Here is a 23177-nt window from a genome sequence, read left to right on the forward strand (position 1 = left end):
CATAGAACCTGAACTAAAGGTCTAATTGGACGGCTCCTGTACCATAATACCTAACCTCAAGGACCCATGGGATGGCTTCTGAACCATAGAACCTGAACTAAAGGTCTAATTGGACGGCTCCTGTACCATAATACCTAACCTCAAGGACCCATGGGATGGCTCCTGTACTGTAGAACTTTACCTCAAGGGCCCTGGGATGGCTCCCTGACCTCAAGGGCCCATGGGGTGGCATCAGTACTCTAGAACCTGACCTCAAGGGCCCCTGGCATGACTCCTGAACCATAGAACCTGAACTAAAGGTCTAATTGGACAGCTCCTGTACCATAAAACCTAACCTCAAGGATGCATGGGATGGCTCCTGTACTGTAGAACTTTACCTCAAGGGCCGTGGAATGGCTCCTAAACCATAGAACCTAAACTAAAGGGCCCATTGGATGACTCCTGTACTATAGACCTTTACTTCAAGGGTCCCGGGATGGCTCCTGAACCGTAGAACCTGACCTCAAGGGCCCCTCAGAATGGCTCCTGTACAACAGAACCTGGACTCGGGCCCCTGGGATGGTGACCCTGTTGAGAGATAGCAGTAGGCCAGCTAGCTGAGCACCTTTTGATCCACCAAGGAGGAAGAAACAGGTTAGTACCCTGGTTGTAACTCGCAAGTCAAAGATACAGTGATAGGGGCAAGGGATTAGGTTCTTGTTCTGCAGAAGGCAGTACCCCTATGATGTGAGCTTCATACTGGGCTATACACATTCCAAGTGGTTTCCCTGGGTGAAGGAGAAGTCTCAGGAAGGTGGACAATAAGGAGAATCCACTAGACCACGTGGGCATCCAGTTTGTTAGTGAGTATTCGAATACAAGTCTCCCTTTGTCCTGTGTGTAAAGGTTTCATTAGGCCATTCTACTATTGAAGTTATATTCCCAAATGATACCCCAAGCTAATAGTTATATACCCCTGGAACTAACTGAAATGGACTGCAGTTTTATAAAAGGACAGTGATATCCGGCAGCTGGGAGAGTGCATCTCAGCAGCACCGCAGGGTTTCAAGGGGAACTAGATCAGACCAGCCCTGCTGCAGTTCTGAACAAAGCCTGAATGATGAGAAACAGAGATAGGGGCACATGTTTCTGTAATGGAATACAGGGATAACAGCAGCCAGACTGATGAATGGGCAGCTAGAACCGCCCACACTGTTCTACATTCCAATCAGAGCCTGGCGGCTCCCTTTAGCCACGCCCCTGCGATCAAAGCCAGCCAATCACACTAATACCCTGTGCTGGTTAGGTAATAGTGTGTGAGCGAGTTTGGCGAGTGTGTGCAGAGCAGTCCCATGGCTTCGACACGCTCACACAATCTGCCCAAAGCCCCAGGATTACACATGCTACACCCACAGTTAGCTTGTACCTAGGGGATTGGAAATATTGCTGCTGCTTAGAAAAATGTTAGATAACAGCTGTGTTATATGCACAGACTGTCATAGCTATTCTAGCGTAATAGGGTGAATAAGCATAACATAAATATATCTGGTCTAGGGTGTCCCTTAGCAGTGGGGTAATAGCCTCTGGAAAGGGACTGGGGCTGTGGGATAGCAGGTATAGTAGGGAGAGATGGTGCCTATAGTAACAGTGGGGGGATAATAGCCTCTGGGAAGGGACTGGGGCTGTGGGATAGCAGGTATAGTAGGGAGAGATGGTGCCTATAGTAGCAGTGGGGGAATAATAGCCTCTGGGAAGGGACTGGGGCTGTGGGATAGCAGGTATAGTAGGGAGAGATGGTGCCTATAGTAGCAGTGGGATAATAGCCTCTGGGAAGGGACTGGGGCTGTGGGATAGCAGGTATAGTAGGGAGAGATGGTCCCTATAGTAGCAGTGGGATAATAGCCTCTGGGAAGGGACTGGGGCTGTGGGATAGCAGGTATAGTAGGGAGAGATGGTGCCTATAGTAGCAGTGGGGGGATTATAGCCTCTGGGAAGGGACTGGGGCTGTGGGATAGCAGGTATAGTAGGGAGAGATGGTGCCTATAGTAGCAGTGGGATAATAGCCTCTGGGAAGGGACTGGGGCTGTGGGATAGCAGGTATAGTAGGGAGAGATGGTGCCTATAGTAGCAGTGGGGGGATAATAGCCTCTGGGAAGGGACTGGGGCTGTGGGATAGCAGGTATAGTAGGGAGAGATGGTGCCTATAGTAGCAGTGGGGGGATAATAGCCTCTGGGAAGGGACTGGGGCTGTGGGATAGCAGGTATAGTAGGGAGAGAATTTTATTAAAATATATGAAACAGTTACAACAGAAATACAATTACATTTCAATCAAACAGAAATATACAATAAACAATATCACATCAAAAAACAAAGTGAACATTTCTCCAAAGCATCTTATTTCCCACAGATTTCTCAATTTCCATTGTCTTAATAAGAATTAGTTCATTTACAATCACTTTTGCAACATGTTCTGCAGGATCTTTCGTTTGTCCAAATGTCCATTTGCATCTCATATGCCAGAGATGATACCTTATCACCATAATGATTATATACAATGTTTCTTTGTCCGTGCCATTCTCCCTCCCAGCACCCACCACCCCATAGGCAAACTCAGAATAGTTGAGGTCTCTAAGCATCTGTAGGTGTAACAGTCTCGCCAGTAGACATCTCAGAGATTGTGAGACAGGACACTCAATTAGAAAATGCTCCTGTGACTCCTCTGTCCCACAACCCCAAGGACATGCCCTGTTATCAACACTTCGATACTTAAGGTTTCCCCTTACAAATAGCTTCCCATGAAAGGACAGCCAAGCATTATCCCAAAATTTTTTCGGAATTCTCTTGCTATTCAGAAAGCTTAAACTCTCCTCCATGATCCTACTCACACAGTCCTGCACTATTGGGGGGGTACAAAAGAAAAAATCTAAAACCCGTAAATAAATACTTTTCCTAGAGAAGGAAAATAACTCCTGCTTTCCAATGCTCCATTTCCGCAGAAGCTTAACTGCCTGGCTCAGAAATGATGGGATGCTGCCTCCTCTCACTCGAACCTCCTTCACTCTGTCCCCAAGTAACCAGTCCTTGATAAATGGCGATACCCAGTCCTTAACACTGACTTCCCACAGCAATTTCTTTTCTTGCATCAAATTCCTAAAATTATATTTCAGGAAAATGACGCAAAAGAACCCCACTGGACATAACATGTCCAACCCACCCTTTTTTCTCTGCAGGAAGGTCACACCCCTTTTTACAGGATTGATCCTGCTCCCCCATAGCATCTGGAAGAACAGGCTCTGGATCCGGACATAGAGAGCTTCTGGCAATAAGAAGACATAGGAAACAAAGAGAAACAAAGGAATCAGATAAGCTTTAATAATGTCGATCCTTTCCCTATAGGTCAGCTTCCATGCCTTCCATCGCTGAACCTTTGCAATACCAACATCCAACTTTTCTTCCCAATTTACCTGAGCATTATCTCCTCTCCCAAATTTGATACCCAGAATTCTAACCTGCTCTGGGGCTACGGGAAAATTCTCAAGATTAAAACTTGGTCTCCCTTCTAAAACCCAAAGAGCTTCCGATTTTTCCTGGTTGACTAGAGACCCAGAGGCCTCTGAATAACTTTTGATGTGCTCCGACACCAGCGACTCCTCCTCTGGATAAGACAGAACCAAAGTCACATCATCCGCGTAGGCTACCGACTTAAAAGACTGACCCATGGGAAACGGAACACCCTCCAAACCACAACTCTGCAAACCCCTTAAAAAAGGATCCAGAGCAAATATGTATAAGAGTGGGCTAAGAGGGCATCCCTGTCTCACCCCAGCCTGCACTTCAAAGTCTTCACCCTGCCAACCATTAATTAAAGGGAAGCTCTTTGCCCCTCCATACAAAACTCTTAACCATTCAATAAACTGACCCGGGATGTGGTACTTTTGCAAAGTAGCCCATAGGTATTCGTAATCGACTTTATCAAAAGCTTTAGCCTGATCTAATGAGAGAAAGTACCTTCCCCATTTATTTAGTTTACACCTTTCCAAAGTTTCCCTGAGAAGTAGAAGTGCCCCATAGATGTCACGTCCCTCCACCGAGCAGAACTGAGAAGATGACAAAAGAAGCCCAGCAAACTTACCCAGCCTTACAGAAAAAATCCTTGCAAGAAGCTTCCTATCGCAGTTGAGAAGTGCAATAGGCCTCCAATTCTCAATGTGTCTCGAATCCTTCCCCTTTGACAACAGAATCAACGAGGAGTTCTGCATAGAAGAAGGAAGGCTCCCATTCACTAAACTCTCATTAAACACCTCCACCAGAATTGGTGCCAACTTCACCTTAAAAGTTTTATAGAACTCAGCTGTTAAACCATCCGGCCCAGGAGCCTTCTTCTTCTGCTGCTTGTCAATGGCCTGCAAAACCTCCTCCTCTGTTATTTCTTTCACCAAAGGGGAAAAGTCCAAATTCTCAATGTTAGGGCCTGGGGTCGTCTCTAGGAAGGCTTGCATCTTTCCCCTATCCAAAGCTTTTTTTCTGAAAAGCTCAGCATAGTATGATCTTACAACTCCCAGAATCCCCTCCCTAGTACTCTGTAAGTGACCCTGGGAGTCATACAGACCTTCCACCAATTTTCTCTTAACTGTCTCCTTACAGTTTTGGTAAGGGTCTGGAGAGTTGGACACCCCATAATCCCTTTCCAAAACCAAGGACTTGTAGCGGCTATACTGCTGCTGTCTTAACAGATACTTGAGCCGGTTCACTTTTTCCCCCACCTCTCCCTCCGAAACACAGACCTCAAGCTTCCTTCTCAAGGACCAGCACTTTTGCTCTCTTTCCCTCCCTTTCTTAAAAGAGACAGACTTGAAAAAGGTTCTAAAAGAATCCTTGGTAGCATCCCACCATTCTGATAGTGAGCCGAAAAAATCTACCTTTGTGACTTCCCTCTGCAATAAACGCTCAAAGGATTTCCCTACCTCTGCATCCTCTAGGGAACCTGCCCCCAATCTCCACAGTCCCCTCCCAAATCTGGGTTTTCCTACAGAACCATAACAAAATGACAGGGCTAAATGATCAGAAAATTCTACTGCTGTTTCCTTGATCTCTGAGAAAATCTCCCCTTTCTTAACAAAAACCAAATCAATTCTGCTGCTTCTCCCACCACAATAATAAGTGTGCTTCCCCTTTCTCCCATGGGCTGTAGCGATGTCTATAAGGCCGGTCTCTTCCACCAAATTCACCAGAAACTGGCTCTCATATTTTTTATACCTTCCCGTTCTGTCCACATCCCTGAGAACCTGATTAAAGTCCCCAGCTAGAATCACAGGAGCAGATGTGTATAAGAACTGCTTAATTTCTGATAATAATTTCCTCCTCTCTGAGATTGTCTGGGGCCCATATACATTTATCAACCTCAACAGGGACCCATCAATCTGCACATCCAGCATCAGACACCTTCCCAGCCATATGTCTACTACCTTCTTTACCTCAATTTTTCTACCCCCTTTAAAGAGGATACCAACCCCACCAGCTGGCTCAGTAGCCACCGACCAAAAAGAAAACCCCCCTTTCCAATCCCTTTTAGCCTCCCTTATCTCTTGGATAGAGGTCAGTCTAGTCTCTTGCAGAAAGATAATATCTGCAGCCACTGACTCTAGGAAATCAAAAGCCATAAAGCGAGTCTTTCTGTTCTTAATGCTGCAAACATTCATGGTTATAAAATGTATATCAAGAGGCATCTTTATGTTTCTTGTTTAGAGACGTATCAGAACTTTTCCCACCTGATCTTTTTACCTGTATCCTTATACCTGTCTCCTGACTCTCCATCCCACTTTCTTCTTCCAACTCCCCTTCCTCCAGTGACTCCAAATCTGCCCCCTGAGACTGAAAAGCCCCTTCCCTCTTGCTCTTTTTTCTGCTGGAGATGATATCAGAAGAGAGACTTTTTCTTTTCTCCCTCTCTTCCTCCTCCTCCATTCTCTCCAACTCTGCCTGTTCTTCTGCCAAATCCCCCCACGACTTCCCTCCTGGCAAAACAAATCTATTTTCAGTTGGGAGGGTCATTACACCTGGGCACTGATCTTCCTTAACTTCCTTTGATTTATTGCCCACCACTATCCAACCATCCTCCCCCCCTTGGGATGCCTGTACCTTTGCCTTTTTATTCCCCTTATTCCTCCCCCTTTCACTCTTCCTGCCCTCTTTCTCTGCCTCTTTCTCTCTCACCTCTGTTGGGCGCCCCCTGTCTGTCTCTTTTCCCCCACCTGCCCTCTCCTTTCCCCCTCCCTCAGTCTGTGGCAAGTTCTCCCCTGGCATTGGGGTACTCATTATTTCTTCCAAATTTGGACAAGCCTTCCTAATGTTGCGCCAGGCGTCGGGGCAGGCCCTATAAGCATGGCCGGATTGCATACACAGGTTACACTTTATGGCCTTTACACACTCCTTGCTTGGGTGCCCAGTCTCCCCACACAAAGCACATTTCTGTATGTTACACTTTACAGCATAATGCCTGTTGGACCCACATTTATAGCATAGCCTGGGCTGGCCCACATAGAAACAGACACCCCTTGCTTTCCCAATGAAAAAGGAATTTGGGAGATGTTTCTGAACATTCTGATCCACATGCAATTTTACTTGGACTTTATACCCCCCTACCCAGAATCCCTCCTCATCAAACACCGGCTCCAGGGGGGATAGGACAGTGCACTGGCGCCGGAGCCATATGAGGATGTCCTGCTCATGCACTGTCTCTCTCTTCATGATAATGGTAACCAGTTTGGTTTCGGGTTTGGACACAGGGATTACCCTAAACCCCTCCCACTCCTTGGCCTCCTTACTCAGATGGTACCGCCTCCAGAACTCCTCTAACCCTTGGGATAACTTAAAGCTTAAATCAAACTCTGTGTCTGTGACACTCAGCAAGGCATAAACATCCTGTGGGGTAAAACCCAGCAACTGTTTAATAATGTTTCTGCCCACAAACCTGCGCCCCGGGAAATCCTCCCTCTCTTTCTCCCACTTAATTTTCACCACATTCTTCCTCTTATCAAACTCATCATCAAACTCCTCATCCTGCTCACGTGCAAAGAATCTCCTTCCCTCCCAAACACTGCCCCCCACAGCCCCAGCAACACTCTCAGTCCCCCCTTGCACATTGCTTTCCCCAGCAGAATAAACGACATTTTTTCCTTCCCCTCCCCCACCTCTCCCAGCTCCCTCAGTCACACACGTTGCATTACCTGCAATCACCTGCACCTCAGCTGCACCACTCTCAGCCGCTTGCACCTCAGCTGCCTCAGCACTCACTGCCCCACCCCCCTCACTCACACACATTGCATTGCCCCCAGCCGCTTGCCCCACACTGCCCCCAGCACTCACCCCACTCATGGCAGCTGCACGCACACTATCAGCATTGGAAATACCGTTACTTTGTACAATATCAGTAGCAACACTACATTGAGTAAGAGTTTTTGAAACCTCAGTCTCTTTGAGCAGTTCTGCAACTTTTAGCAGTCTCTCAGCAGTCATATTGCCTTCTTTCATTTGTTCAAATCTCTGCTTGTTGCCATACAGCTCCTTCCATGGCTCTATAACAGCCAGAATGTCTTTAATGTAAGTCTCAGTGTCTTCCAGCTCCTTATTGTGGAAAGCCAACTCCCTGATATACAGAGTTCTCCTCTCTCCTCTTGCCAACTTCAGATTTTTATAAGCCTGTCAATGTCTTTATTTAATTTGCCTTGTTTCTCCTCTAAACACCTCAGTTCTTTCAAAGCATTAATGATAGTGTCATACTGTATTACAGTCTCAGTAACTTTGTGCCCTTCCCCTGCCTTCCCCAGGGGCCCGGCAGCCATTACCTGCTCACTGTCCTGGGCCACACGGTTTCCATGCACCTCACAGGCAGCAGCCATCTCCTGGTCACTCAGAGCGCTCTCTGCAACCTCCAGGGCCACACGGCTTCCATATTCCTCACTGGCAGCAGCCATTTCCTGGTTGGTCAGAGCATTTTCTGCAACCACCATTGCCACATGGCTTCCAAGCTCCTCAATGCCAGCAGCCATTTTGCAGCCATCAGACTCTCCTCTCACCTCCTGGTTTGCCTCTGTTGCAGCTCCGCAGCTCCCTGCAGTTACTCCAACACCGGCGTCCATTTCCACAGAGTCAGAGTCACTCTCAATGCCGCTTTGGGAACAACTTTTACTTTTCTTATTCTTTCCTTTAATAGAGCAGGAAACATTGCCCTTTGCAGCGCGCTCCACAGTCACCACAATGTTTGATCCGGCAGCCCTCTTGCTGCTGCCCAAACGGGTCTTCACTACCCGGCTAAAAGGTTTTATTGCCTTCTTCCCCATTGAGTAGGGAAAGCACCAAAAACACAAAGAAAAAAGCACCCACAAAACTAACCCCCAGACCCAGCTGGGCCTGGGAGAAAGTCACAGAACCACAGAACACTCAAAGCACCTCCACTCACTAGCAACAGCAATGAGAAAATGGCCTCTGAGAAGGGGGTGTGGCTGTGGGATAGCAGGTATAGTAGGGAGAGATGGTGCCTATAGTAGCAGTGGGGGGATAATAGCCTCTGGGAAGGGACTGGGGCTGTGGGATAGCAGGTATAGTAGGGAGAGATGGTGCCTATAGTAGCAGTGGGGGGATAATAGCCTCTGGGAAGGGACTGGGGCTGTGGGATAGCAGGTATAGTAGGGAGAGATGGTGCCTATAGTAGCAGTGGGATAATAGCCTCTGGGAAGGGACTGGGGCTGTGGGATAGCAGGTATAGTAGGGAGAGATGGTGCCTATAGTAGCAGTGGGGGGGATAATAGCCTCTGGGAAGGGACTGGGGCTGTGGGATAGCAGGTATAGTAGGGAGAGATGGTGCCTATAGTAGCAGTGGGGGGGATAATAGCCTCTGGGAAGGGACTGGGGCTGTGGGATAGCAGGTATAGTAGGGAGAGATGGTGCCTATAGTAGCAGTGGGGGGATAATAGCCTCTGGGAAGGGACTGGGGCTGTGGGATAGCAGGTATAGTAGGGAGAGATGGTGCCTATAGTAGCAGTGGGATAATAGCCTCTGGGAAGGGACTGGGGCTGTGGGATAGCAGGTATAGAAGGGAGAGATGGTGCCTATTGTACCAGTGGGATAATTTTCTTTGGAATGTCTTCAGCTTGTCATCCATTAATCGGTGGAAAGCTTACAGCTCCTAGGTACAAAACAGAAAGCCACCTATTAAATTGCCCTGAATGTGTTAAAGTTGCACAGAGGTACACATGATCCACCCAATTAGAGGCCACAGACTGGTCCAAAGACAGGAAGTAGCACCCAGTGGTATGAGCGTTGCATAGTTCTAGGACCTTTCAAAAAGTAATGCTCCGCCCTCTCACGAAAAAGTGCTTGAAAACAAAAGCAAAAGTGCAAGAAGCTTCCTATCAGTTCAAGTCACACAATGAGAATTGTCACTTGAGGGAAATCTGCGCTACCTGTAACAGGGCTGCCCATGAACCCCCAGGCGTCCATCACAGGAATGGGGATTGGGCCTCTAGTAGACATAAGAAGACATTTCACAAAGTAATATGATGAACCAAGGCAGAATTGCTTCTCACTGGTTCGGCAGGATACAGCCCGGAGCCTTATAAGACAGACTCCGTTATAGAAATCACAGTAATCACCAGGGCCCCCCAGGATCCTGGGCCTACAGCTCCCCTGGGATTCACTAACCTAATCCTGAATACTCCAATTCCCTAACTGGCGCACACTCACCGCGGGGTTCTACCACAAAACACTGACGCCACGTCGGGACAATAGACTATCCTTGCTAGCTAACCTCTCTATATCTCACTCTAGAGTGAATTTATACCAATCTTTTAATTCACGCTTTAGCTCTAACAGGGTACAGCGTCCCAGCTGGTCTGGCTCTGTGGTCTTCTGCCTAGCTGTCAGCCAACCCCAAGTCAAGAGGGAGAGGTTTGCCACCTGCCCGATATTAGACTGGCCTAGCTGGTAAATTACCAGCTAGGACCGGCACTGGTATTACAAATTTACCAGCAATATACTTGCCTTTTAATTTGTAATGGCCTATAAATCCTTCCATTCCCTGACCCTCTCCCCTGCCAATTACTGTTTATAACCTCTGCTCCGCCTGTAACCCGCTCAGTCCGCCCTTTTCCCCTCCTATTTACAGGCCCCATCCAACTTTCCCCCACTCAGCCCGCCCATTTCCCCTCCCATTTACAGGCCCCATCCAACTTTCCCCCACTCAGCCCGCCCATTTCCCCTCCCATTTACAGGCCCCATCCAACTTTCCCCCACTCAGTCCGCCCATTTCCCCTCCCATTTACAGGCCCCATCCAACTTTCCCCCACTCAGTCCGCCCATTTCCCCTCCCATTTACAGGCCCCATCCAACTTTCCCCCACTCAGCCTGCCCATTTCCCCTCCCATTTACAGGCCCCATCCAACTTCCCCCACTCAGCCCGCCCATTTCCCCTCCCATTTACAGGCCCCATCCAACTTTCCCCCACTCAGCCCGCCCATTTCCCCTCCCATTTACAGGCCCCATCCAACTTTCCCCCACTCAGCCTGCCCATTTCCCCTCCCATTTACAGGCCCCATCCAACTTTCCCCCACTCAGCCCGCCCATTTCCCCTCCCATTTACAGGCCCCATCCAACTTTCCCCCACTCAGTCCGCCCATTTCCCCTCCCATTTACAGGCCCCATCCAACTTTCCCCCACTCAGTCCGCCCATTTCCCCTCCTATTTACAGGCCCCATCCAACTTTCCCCCACTCAGCCTGCCCATTTCCCCTCCCATTTACAGGCCCCATCCAACTTTCCCCCACTCAGCCTGCCCATTTCCCCTCCCATTTACAGGCCCCATCCAACTTTCCTCCACTCAGTCCGCCCATTTCCCCTCCCATTTACAGGCCCCATCCAACTTTCCCCCACTCAGCCCGCCCATTTCCCCTCCCATTTACAGGCCCCATCCAACTTTCCCCCACTCAGTCCGCCCATTTCCCCTCCCATTTACAGGCCCCATCCAACTTTCCCCCACTCAGTCCGCCCATTTCCCCTCCCATTTACAGGCCCCATCCAACTTTCCCCCACTCAGCCCGCCCATTTCCCCTCCCATTTACAGGCTCCATCCAACTTTCCTCCACTCAGTCCGCCCATTTCCCCGCCCCTTACACCATAGCCCTGCCCCAAGTAACATTACACCCCACCCACAACCCAAAGGCCAGTATTAGTCAAAGAAAAAGGTGGCAACCCTAACTCCAGGCCTTTTTGAGACCCTAAAAAAGGCACAAAAAGAGGTTGTGGGAGCACTCCAAGGCTAAATAAAGTATACAAATACAATGGAAGTGCAACTGATCTGGCCAAATTAACTACAAACATACAAAAAGAAAAAGGGATTGATCAATGCACATTCCCTGGTTCCCTGTTTCATAAGTAAATTGTCTGTTAGTTTCATGCTAGTGCATACAGTATATTGACAAAAAATGGGTTTTTAGTTACAAAATTATGATCATAAGATTGGTAAGCCACCTCTTTTTGTGTATTTATGTATTTAGCAGATTTAATTCTGCAGGAAGAATGGCCAAACTTCCATGTGGGTTCAGCACCCCCACACCCGTCCCTTTAATGGTGGTCTTATGCCTTTAAAAAGAATGGGTGTTGGTTAATGGGCAGTCTTCTCCTTTACAAGCCGCAAGCGGGGGAGGATTAAGCCTGTAGAACCAGGCAATCTCTCTATAAAAGCTGAAGGCATGGGAGTGACTAAGCCCCCTGATTCACACCAGCCCCCAACTCAAGAATGGCAATAGTGCACGGGAGTGCCGGCCTTTGAAAAATATGACCAGAGGTTAATAGATAGGACCACCATACGGGGTTTACCTTGACGTGGTATGGGGGCTTACCAATCTTATGGTCATAATTTTGTAACTAAAAACCCCTGTTTTTTGTCAATATACTGTATGCACTAGCATGAAACTAACAGACAATTTACTTATGAAACAGGGTACCAGTGAATGTGCATTGATCAATCCCTTGTTCTTTTTGTCTTTTTGAGACCCTATTTCATCTTATTATTTGCTGTAAATAGGAATTCAGGACAAAAAAACAAACAACCCAAGACTGGATCATTATATTCCTTATGATATGGAGCTGTCCTGCCTACTGATGATCTTAGGCCAAAGACTAAGTTCTTGGCCTCTGACTTCCTAACAGGGCTGGACTTGGCTGGCCCAGACCCAATCCCCGCCAGCACGCAGATTTCCCAATGCACCTAAGGTAAGAACACACGGGGGAGGGGGTCAGGTGGGTGGAGGGGTCCCCGGGGTGCGGAAGCCATGGCAGGGGTCCATAGGGGTGTGTAGGGCCCCATTGCAGAAGCTCCAGTGCGCCCTGCACCCCTAAGTCTGACCCTGCTTCCTCATATAGTCTCTGGCTGGGGAATCCCCCTATATCCCAACCTAACAGGTTAGTGCCACCTGCTGGCTGAACTGAATATTGCCTAACTTTTCAAAATTCCAATAAAAAATATTTCACCCCTTACATGTGGGTGACAAATCTCCTAAAATGCCTTATCATTTACTAACCTTCAGATCCCTGCATGTAATGTGCTTTACAATTGCAGAAACACCAGGCAGCAGTACTTCTATTTCGGTTACTGGCACAGCTGTGAGTTACATATGAAGCAGTCCCTATAGAAAGAAGCTGTCTTATTGATAAATGGGCACTAGAGGGCAGTGCTGTAACTTGCTGCCCCACGTTTAACTGCTGCACATATTCACAGGGGGAGTTATAACACTGCAGCTCCCCACATCAGTACCCCCCCAGCTTATTACTCAGGATAATCTTGCCCCATGCCCCTGGTGCAAATATTGATGGTTTGGCTGCAGATACCTATATCTTGCAAAAGAATATTGATTGATTTATTATAGAGGTGCTGGGAATTGCTGCCTTTCTAGCTATCTATATATATGGCAGTGCCTTGTGAGAAATGTATGTGCATTTCCTCTAGTGGATATTGGCATTAAGGGGGTGCCATAGCTGAAAGCAAGCTGCCTAACCCCAAAAGACACTCTATCATCCATCTGGCTGTTGTTGGTCCATATGAACCAGCGTTGAACTATCATTGTGGAGGAAGGGTGTGAAGAGACAGAGGGGGTCCTCCTTCCCCCTACTCCCACCATACTAACTGCACCTACATGTACACAGGGGGTCCAGGCTCATGGTTGTGGGTGGGGGCCTGTGCAAGTCATGCTACGCCCCTGGTGGAGAACCTTTGCAGTTGAGGGTACAGGGAAGAGCACATCTATATGGAAGTTAGGGTTGGAGTTGTGGGTTGACTTGGCCATTAATCTAGGAAGCTAACAGGTTCCAGAGAAAGGTCTTTTGATTTCCGCTCTACTTCTTGATAGGCCAATGGTAAAATTAATGCCCCATCATGTTATCTCTTTTTTCCTCTTTAGCCAGACATTAAGAGGGGTGCCCAAGGGCCCATTCACTATGCATATACTTCCTTTAGCTTATTGGGGATGCTGGAAGTTGTAGTTCAGTCAGCTGGAGTGCTAGAGGTTAGTCAACAATAATATCAAATGTTACTGCTGCCGCCTTATCCTACCCTCTCCATCTTGTCCTACTGATGAGTCCTACCCTCTCCATCTTGCCTTACTGATGAGTCCTACCCTCTCCATCTTGCCTTACTGATGAGTCCTACCCTCTCCATCTTGCCTTACTGATGAGTCCTACCCTCTCCATCTTACCTTACTGATGAGTCCTACCCTCTCCATCTTGCCTTACTGATGAGTCCTACCCTCTCCATCTTGCCTTACTGATGAGTCCTACCCTCTCAATCTGCGACCTGCACCTATTTGCCTATAAACTGCCGCCTTATCCTACCCTCTCCATCTTGTCCTACTGATGAGTCCTACCCTCTCCATCTTGCCTTACTGATGAGTCCTACCCTCTCCATCTTGCCTTACTGATGAGTCCTACCCTCTCCATCTTGCCTTACTGATGAGTCCTACCCTCTCCATCTTACCTTACTGATGAGTCCTACCCTCTCCATCTTGCCTTACTGATGAGTCCTACCCTCTCCATCTTGCCTTACTGATGAGTCCTACCCTCTCCATCTTGCCTTACTGATGAGTCCTACCCTCTCAATCTTGCCTTACTGATGAGTCCTACCCTCTCCATCTTGCCTTACTGATGAGTCCTACCTTCTCCATCTTGCCTTACTGATGAGTCCTACCCTCTCCATCTTGCCTTACTGATGAGTCCTACCCTCTCCATCTTGCCTTACTGATGAGTCCTACCCTCTCAATCTGCGACCTGCACCTATTTGCCTATAAACTGCAGTCATTGTGTGGGGAAAGCACATTTCGAGATTTACTAAACACAACTACATTTATTTTCTAAGTAATAAACCATTCTTAGGGCAAATGGCTAACAAATAGTGTTTTGTCTATAAACAGGCACTTATACTGTAAAGCTGACTGGTAGACTTTATTATGTTGTTAACTTGTTACCCAACACATATGAGTAAGATTTAGAAAGTGTATCTTGTAACTGGATGAAATGGGCTTATATTGATTACATTTTAGTCTACAGATATATATATATATATATATATATATATAGAAACATTGGGGTAACAGTCACCCTGCTATAGTTCCAGGGGTACCCAGGGCACAAATAAGCACTCACCCCAAATCCCCCCCTAACTGGCCTTCAGGCTGGGCCCCCTTAGCCCATAACAAGGTTACAGATATATAGAAGCATTGGGGTAACGGTCACCCTGCTATAGTTCCAGGGGTACCCAGGGCACAAATAAGCACTCACCCCAAATCCCCCCCTAACTGGCCTTCAGGCTGGGCCCCCTTAGCCCATAACAAAGTTACAGATATATAGAAACATTGGGGTAACAGTCACCCTGCTATAGTTCCAGGGGTACCCAGGGCACAAATAAGCACTCACCCCAAATCTCACCCTAATATGTATAGTAATTGATAGAATATATTAGTGGAACCCCTACCTTTTCTAGTCCACCCTATGGTTCCCCCATTCTGATTCTCTGTTCATGTCTCTGACCTACTTTTGTGTCCCGACATCATATTATTTTTTAATACTAAGTTTGAAACGCTAATGAAAAAGCTAATTTATCTTCCAAGCTTTTGCCTGAAGGTCGGAATGAATAATTGCTGAAATGTAGGAAGAGATCCAGTAATAATAATAGCAGTGAGACCACAGGGGGCAGATTTATTACAATTTGATCTCGGGATCAGACGTTTAAACTCTAATGGACCCTATCCCTCTGGCCATTGGATTCTATAGGTCAAACATTTGCCATTCAAGTCAATAGCAAGCAGTATGGTAGTGATAAGTCAAGAGTCAAGTGATTTTGGGCCGACCCTACCTAGTCTCTCTCAACCTACCCGGTGCCATTACTTATATTCCCGCACCTTCCCCACCCCTCTATGACATTATTGGAGGAGGCGAGGCATATCAGGCACATTATATAAATAAGCAACAGCTGACAGAATGATAATAGCATGGAGCATGCTGATATCATGGGGGCCGTGACTGTGGGCAGAGTATGGACCACCTGCGACCAAACCCTCCCAACCTGCTACAGCATGGGCTCTGGAAATACACTGGCAGGGCAGATCCTACATGTTCCATAGGCCAAATGCTAAAGGGATTTCTACAGGACCAATGCCAGTCTACCAACTTCATTTAGGGCACACAAAGTGTATGAGCTGCTTTTTTCTGCCTGCATTTGGCAGCCAGGCAATGTGATATGGATCTACTTTTATATGTTTTGTATATAAATGGATCCCAGCATCCTGGGAAGGTCAGACTTTATGGTCTGTCAATACATTGATCTGAGGGATCAAAAGTGAAATGCTCTTAGTAGCTAGGGACAGTGACCCCAGCAACCAGAAACAGAGGAATTGTTAGAGTAAACTTTTTTTATTATTTTCAATTACCAATTATTACAATTATTATGTTGCCCCCTCCAACGTACTTTCATGTAGTCTTATATCCCACATCTGCATTGTCGGAAACCCAGTTTCTTCTTTGTTGTTGTTTATTGTCATCATTCTGACCTCGCACCTAAATTTTTTTTAAGTTTGGGTTTCCTACCTCTGTTCCCACCTCTCACAATATACAGGTAGCACAGGGCAGTACAGTGGGCCAGTAGGGTTTCTAAACAGGGGTTCTGTATTGTACAACAATGGACTGTATTTAAGTAACTTCTCACTTGAATCCTAAGACACTCACACACTTTCTATGTTTTATGACCCTTTTTTTCATTATTTTCAAGCATTTTCTCCTATAACTGTAGGGGAGCCTGGAGGAATGAGGATAATAAGAATTATCAAAGGCTGACGGGGTGTGTTCACCACTAAGTGCACAGACAGGGCAGAGGGTGTCTGAAAATTATTTCTGCTGGAGGGCCGGGGGCCATAATTTTTAGAGAGAGCAATCTGCTGCCATTACTTTTATTCAACATGATTGGACGTGGATAGATAATACCTATTCACTGAAACTGAAGCAAAGGTGACAATGACCAACTTGGTCATTTCAGTCCAAATGAGCAGCTTTTTGGCCCATGTATGGGGCTTGAATGATGCATTGCCAGTCGATATTTGTCCAGAGATCATGCAGATATCTATCAGGCAGGCTTGAGAATTCACTTGGATTAGGACCGTCTGATGGGCCTGCATGCCCCAAATGTTGTTTTTATTGAGTTTTATTTAACATAGAAAGGAAAAAGAGAAAGAAAGATAAAGGGAAAGAGTAAAGAAGAAAAGAAAGAACAACATGTCATTTTGTATATTACAGTTAGTCTGGATAATGACATCTTTGTTTAGAAGATCAGTGCAGGCGTTCAGTTCTTATACATTGCCTCGTTATATAAATGAAATGCCTTTGCATAGATAAATGTATAGACAACTGTACATTGTTACTAACAAATATTTGTACAAAAAACTCTTTCCCAATTTATGGTGTGTACTGTTGTTTCCCGGGGAGAAGGGAATGGGGAGGCAGGAGGGGGATGTAGGAGTGAGGGACGGGGCTGACTCTCATTTATGGTAGTAATGCAGGTAAGTGTTCAGTTAGCCAAGGGGTCCACACTTTGCCGAATTTTTGGGGACATCCTCTGCTTAGGTATGTCAGGTTGTATAGGGGGACAGAGCTGTTAATTAGGTCAGTCCATTGTCTTTTTGGGGGGGGGGTTGTTCTGATTTCCATTTAAGAGTTATTAATCTCTTGGCTTGTATAAAGAGAAAGCACGATAGTGTTCTTTCAGCTGCGGCGGGAGTTGTGTCCTCCACTTTGCCCCAAATGTACTTTAATAGATAGCACAGGGTTGGTCAATGATTGGCTATTTCACCAAATAATCTGTATATGGCATGCTTAAAGGAAAACTATACCCCTAGAATGAATATTTAACCAACAGACCATTTAGTGATGGACTGTGTGCTCCCTCAGAGATCAGCTGACAGGAAGTGATGCAGCTCTAACTGTAACAGGAAGTAGTGTGGGAGCAAAAGGCAGAACTCTGCCCATTCATTGGCTGATGGGGCCTAGCATGTATGTGTGCCTTGGCTTGTTTGTGTGCACTGTGACTCCTATGATCCCTGGGGGTGGCCATTAGTACAAGACCTACATTGTTTGGGAGTATAGGTTTCCTTTAACTTGTGAACTTGTGTGGGATGTACCACAGCTATTTCATGGGGCAATAGGGCAACCTGAAATTGGGCAACTAATCTCCCCGTGGCCATGAGTCATATATGTTGAATAACTTTCCCCTTTCCCACCTTATTCCATCCCCCCCCCAGGAACAATCAGCAGGACCTCTCACTATCTCAGTATCGGGGGTGTAGGGGGGCATTATTGTTACCCCTTAAGCAGGAAGTGGGCTGGGATGCCTATTGGGCCATTAAAAGTTACTATTGTTTTCTGTCAATAAGTCATTTGCTGTAAGTATTTGAGTCATTTAGCAATAATTGCTTGCTTGCTGGTTTATTGGAAAAGAGAGCAAAGTCCATTTAGGTCATTTCAGAGCCACTTTATGGTATTTATAGAGGAAGAAAAAATCCCTGATATTTCTCAGGGTAAATACCAGAATATTTTATGATCTGTTAGAAACAGCTTATTTCCCATTGCTCATTGTCATTGACTGGCGTTTCTAGTCAGTTTATTAGATTTACAGTGGTCACAGGCTGTGGGGTAATGACAGTGTTGATCTGCTAAACAGAGCAGGGAACCCACTCATTAGGAAGGTGCTGCAGTGCGGCTCTGATGGAGTGGGACTGGCCATACTGAGAGTTATAGTTAAACTCTCTAGGGCTATTTGTTTAGCTGACAGCTGCAGTTGTACTCTTTGACCCCTAAACTAACCCCAGGGTCTCTGTGCATACTCTCTGATCCAAACATATCCCTTTAAATCAAGGTGTTTCCTTATTTCTCAATAAATCATCCCAGCTCTGTATTTAGCTAATGCTATTCTATTATGTGTCCTTTATTGTTACTAGAGCTAGGCCCCTACCCCCCCACTAATCCTAAACAGAACCCTGTTAGTCTAACCCCCTGGAGACAAAGTAAAAGCCATTTCATTATTATTCTGCTGGTTTAAATGGAGATAGTTATTGTTTGTAACTTGAGTTTCACTCCCATTCAAATTTCTAAATAAATAATTTAATAAATAAATTAAAAAATAACAAAGCAGTCTGTCACAGTGGCACAGATCCTATCTGATCCCCCCCATTGTAAGCAGCAGTCCTGCCCTGCTTTATGGCTGAGATTCTAGCTATCTGTATAACAGAGCATTCTGTCACAGTGGCACAGATCCTATCTGATCCCCCCATTGTAAGCAGCAGTCCTGCCCTGCTTTATGGCTGAGATTCTAGCTATCTGTATAACAGAGCATTCTGTCACAGTGGCACAGATCCTATCTGACCCCCCCCCCCCATTGTAAGCAGCAGTCCTGCCCTGCTTTATGGCTGAGATTCTAGCTATCTGTATAACAGAGCATTCTGTCACAGTGGCACAGATCCTATCTGACCCCCCCCCATTGTAAGCAGCAGTCCTGCCCTGCTTTATGGCTGAGATTCTAGCTATCTGTATAACAGAGCATTCTGTCACAGTGGCACCGATCCTATCTGATCCCCCCATTGTAAGCAGCAGTCCTGCCCTGCTTTATGGCTGAGATTCTAGCTATCTGTATAACAGAGCATTCTGTCACAGTGGCACAGATCCTATCTGATCCCCCCATTGTAAGCAGCAGTCCTGCCCTGCTTTATGGCTGAGAATCTAGCTATCTGTATAACAGAGCATTCTGTCACAGTGGCACAGATCCTATCTGATCCCCCCATTGTAAGCAGCAGTCCTGCCCTGCTTTATGGCTGAGATTCTAGCTATCTGTATAACAGAGCATTCTGTCACAGTGGCACAGATCCTATCTGATCCCCCCCCATTGTAAGCAGCAGCCCTGCCCTGCTTTATGGCTGAGATTCTAGCTATCTGTATAACAGAGCATTCTGTCACAGTGGCACAGATCCTATCCCATACAATCTTCCTAATATCAATTCATTGCTGTGAACCTGTATCCCACAGACAGCACCATATTCTAACCTGTTGTTGTGAGTACATTCAGGTTCCCACAGGATGATATATTTTGGGCGAGTGATATCTGTTTCCCTGAATAGTATCCTTATCCCTGACTGAGCGGCAGAGCTTTCTGTAGCTGAGCCATAGGTACCAGTCTGAGGCAAGATGGCTCTATTTAGAGACTTGCCCTTCACATGCCCCATTCCACAGCACTGTGGGGGCTGGGGAGACAGGTTTTATCAGCTGTGTTCAGTCTAAACCCTAATAACTGTAGGTACATTCTAACCTCACTCACTAACAGACTTTATAGGCCCTGCTATTTATATTGTTTGTGTCTGTGAGTGAGGAGTGGTACTCTAATAACTGTAGCACTGCAGCCTAGCAAACACTACTGTAAAGGGCTTCTCCTGCTGCCTTCTTACTCTGCTGTGTCCCACAGCCCCAGTCCCTTCCCAGAGGCTATTATCCCCCCACTGCTACTATAGGCACCATCTCTCCCTACTATACCTGCTATCCCACAGCCCCAGTCCCTTCCCAGAGGCTATTATCCCCCCACTGCTACTATAGGCACCATCTCTCCCTACTATACCTGCTATCCCACAGCCCCAGTCCCTTCCCAGAGGCTATTATCCCCCCACTGCTACTATAGGCACCATCTCTCCCTACTATACCTGCTATCCCACAGCCCCAGTCCCTTCCCAGAGGCTATTATCCCCCCACTGCTACTATAGGCACCATCTCTCCCTACTATACCTGCTATCCCACAGCCCAGTCCCTTCCCAGAGGCTATTATCCCCCCACTGCTACTATAGGCACCATCTCTCCCTACTATACCTGCTATCCCACAGCCCCAGTCCCTTCCCAGAGGCTATTATCCCCCCACTGCTACTATAGGCACCATCTCTCCCTACTATACCTGCTATCCCACAGCCCCAGTCCCTTCCCAGAGGCTATTATCCCCCCACTGCTACTATAGGCACCATCTCTCCCTACTATACCTGCTATCCCACAGCCCCAGTCCCTTCCCAGAGGCTATTATCCCCCCACTGCTACTATAGGCACCATCTCTCCCTACTATACCTGCTATCCCACAGCCCCAGTCCCTTCCCAGAGGCTATTATCCCACTGCTACTATAGGCACCATCTCTCCCTACTATACCTGCTATCCCACAGCCCCAGTCCCTTCCCAGAGGCTATTATCCCCCCACTGCTACTATAGGCACCATCTCTCCCTACTATACCTGCAATCCCACAGCCCCAGTCCCTTCCCAGAGGCTATTATCCCCCCACTGCTACTATAGGCACCATCTCTCCGTACTATACCTGCTATCCCACAGCCCCAGTCCCTTCCCAGAGGCTATTTTCCCCCCACTGCTACTATAGGCACCATCTCTCCCTACTATACCTGCTATCCCACAGCCCCAGTCCCTTCCCAGAGGCTATTATCCCCCCACTGCTACTATAGGCACCATCTCTCCCTACTATACCTGCTATCCCACAGCCCCAGTCCCTTCCCAGAGGCTATTATCCCCCCACTGCTACTATAGGCACCATCTCTCCCTACTATACCTGCTATCCCACAGTCCCAGTCCCTTCCCAGAGGCTATTATCCCCCCACTGCTACTATAGGCACCATCTCTCCCTACTATACCTGCTATCCCACAGCCACAGTCCCTTCCCAGAGGCTATTATCCCCCCACTGCTACTATAGGCACCATCTCTCCCTACTATACCTGCTATCCCACAGCCACAGTCCCTTCCCAGAGGCTATTATCCCCCCACTGCTACTATAGGCACCATCTCTCCCTACTATACCTGCTATCCCACAGCCCCAGTCCCTTCCCAGAGGCTATTATCCCACTGCTACTATAGGCACCATCTCTCCCTACTATACCTGCTATCCCACAGCCCCAGTCCCTTCCCAGAGGCTATTATCCCCCCACTGCTACTATAAGCACCATCTCTCCCTACTATACCTGCTATCCCACAGCCACAGTCCCTTCCCAGAGGCTATTATCCCCCCACTGCTACTATAGGCACCATCTCTCCCTACTATACCTGCAATCCCACAGCCCCAGTCCCTTCCCAGAGGCTATTATCCCACTGCTACTATAGGCACCATCTCTCCCTACTATACCTGCTATCCCACAGCCCCAGTCCCTTCTCAAAGGTCTGTAGACTTTTACTTATCAAATTTCCTGGCAATCAGATGCTGCAAATAGATTTTCCTACTCAGTTGTGAAAGTGCCTGTACTGACTGGCATCCTACACAGAGAAGAGAACACCACTGTATAACTGAATGAGGGGATTCATACAGGCTTGTTAAAGGGCACAATGTGATATAGATGTTACAATAAAGGATTTATTAACACTAATTTTGTTTGCCTCTTAAAATGGGTATAAAGAATATAAAAGAGATGAAGCCAGATGGATCTGTAATAAAAGTATTGGAATTTCCTCCTCTTCCTTCATTTAGTAAATTCTGTCCCATGACCAGTAATATGATTGTATTTGGGCAGGGCTCTCTTCCCCTCTTGTATCGGTTACTGATTGCTTTATATGTTACTCTGTATGTCCAATGTATGGAACCCACTTATTGTACAGCGCTGCGGGATATGTTGGCGCTTTATAAATAAATGTTAATAATAATAATTATATATCTGATAACAGATCTCATAATGTTTTGGGCAGAGCTGGAACACAGAATATATTTGACAGATTTTATGGCAAAATTCTGTTAAGAAAAAGGTTGAAATCATCTAAAATGGTCAAAGTTGAAATTTACTGAAAACACAACATATTGGATAGAAAGAGATTCACATAAAGCTGGCCATACACGTTAAGATTTTCCTCTCCCTAATGACCAATTATAGTGCTATCTGACAAATCTGTCAAATTTTCGTTAGGTTAGTGGGCACCTAACGATCTCAAATCTAGAGAAAATTGGGTGGGTTTGAAAATTTTTGTCGTTCGACATTTGCCTACTGTCCAATTGTTTGCAGGACCAAGCAGGTAGTTTAAATAAACAATATCCCCTGAAATGGTTGTTTTTGTTGATGGACACTTTTAAACTATCGTTTTAGGATGAGCTTGGTCCTACGATAACTAAAAGATCTTTTAAAAATCTTAAGGGATGAGCTTGGTCCTACGATAACTAAAAGATCTTTTAAAAATCTTAAGGGCTTAAATTGCGCCGCCGCGTGTGCCATCCCACCGGTGACTTACATTGTCGCCGGTGGGATGGCAGGTGAAGGCAACTCGGGGAGATTAGTCGCCCGCGAACAGGGAGTTTTGTCGCGGGCGACTAATCTCCCCGTGTGCCAGAGCCCTAACATGTATGGCCAGCTTAAGGGTGAAGACACACAGCGCTACTAGTAGCAGCTACTTGTCACGGCTACTAAAATAGACAATGCTGATCATTTACTGATAATTGTCTCTACGTGTGTTTTAGCAGAGGCAATTCTCAGTAATGTCTATGGCAGGGGATTTTCTGGCGTTTAATAGTCTCAAAAAGTAGCTGCTACTAAGTAGCTCCATGTGTCTTCACCCTAAGGGCTCTGGCACACAGGGAGATTAGTCGCCCGTGACAAATCTCC

The sequence above is a fragment of the Xenopus tropicalis genome, chromosome 8 (genome assembly GCF_000004195.4).
Source record: "Xenopus tropicalis strain Nigerian chromosome 8, UCB_Xtro_10.0, whole genome shotgun sequence".
NCBI classification, from domain to species: domain Eukaryota; kingdom Metazoa; phylum Chordata; class Amphibia; order Anura; family Pipidae; genus Xenopus; species Xenopus tropicalis.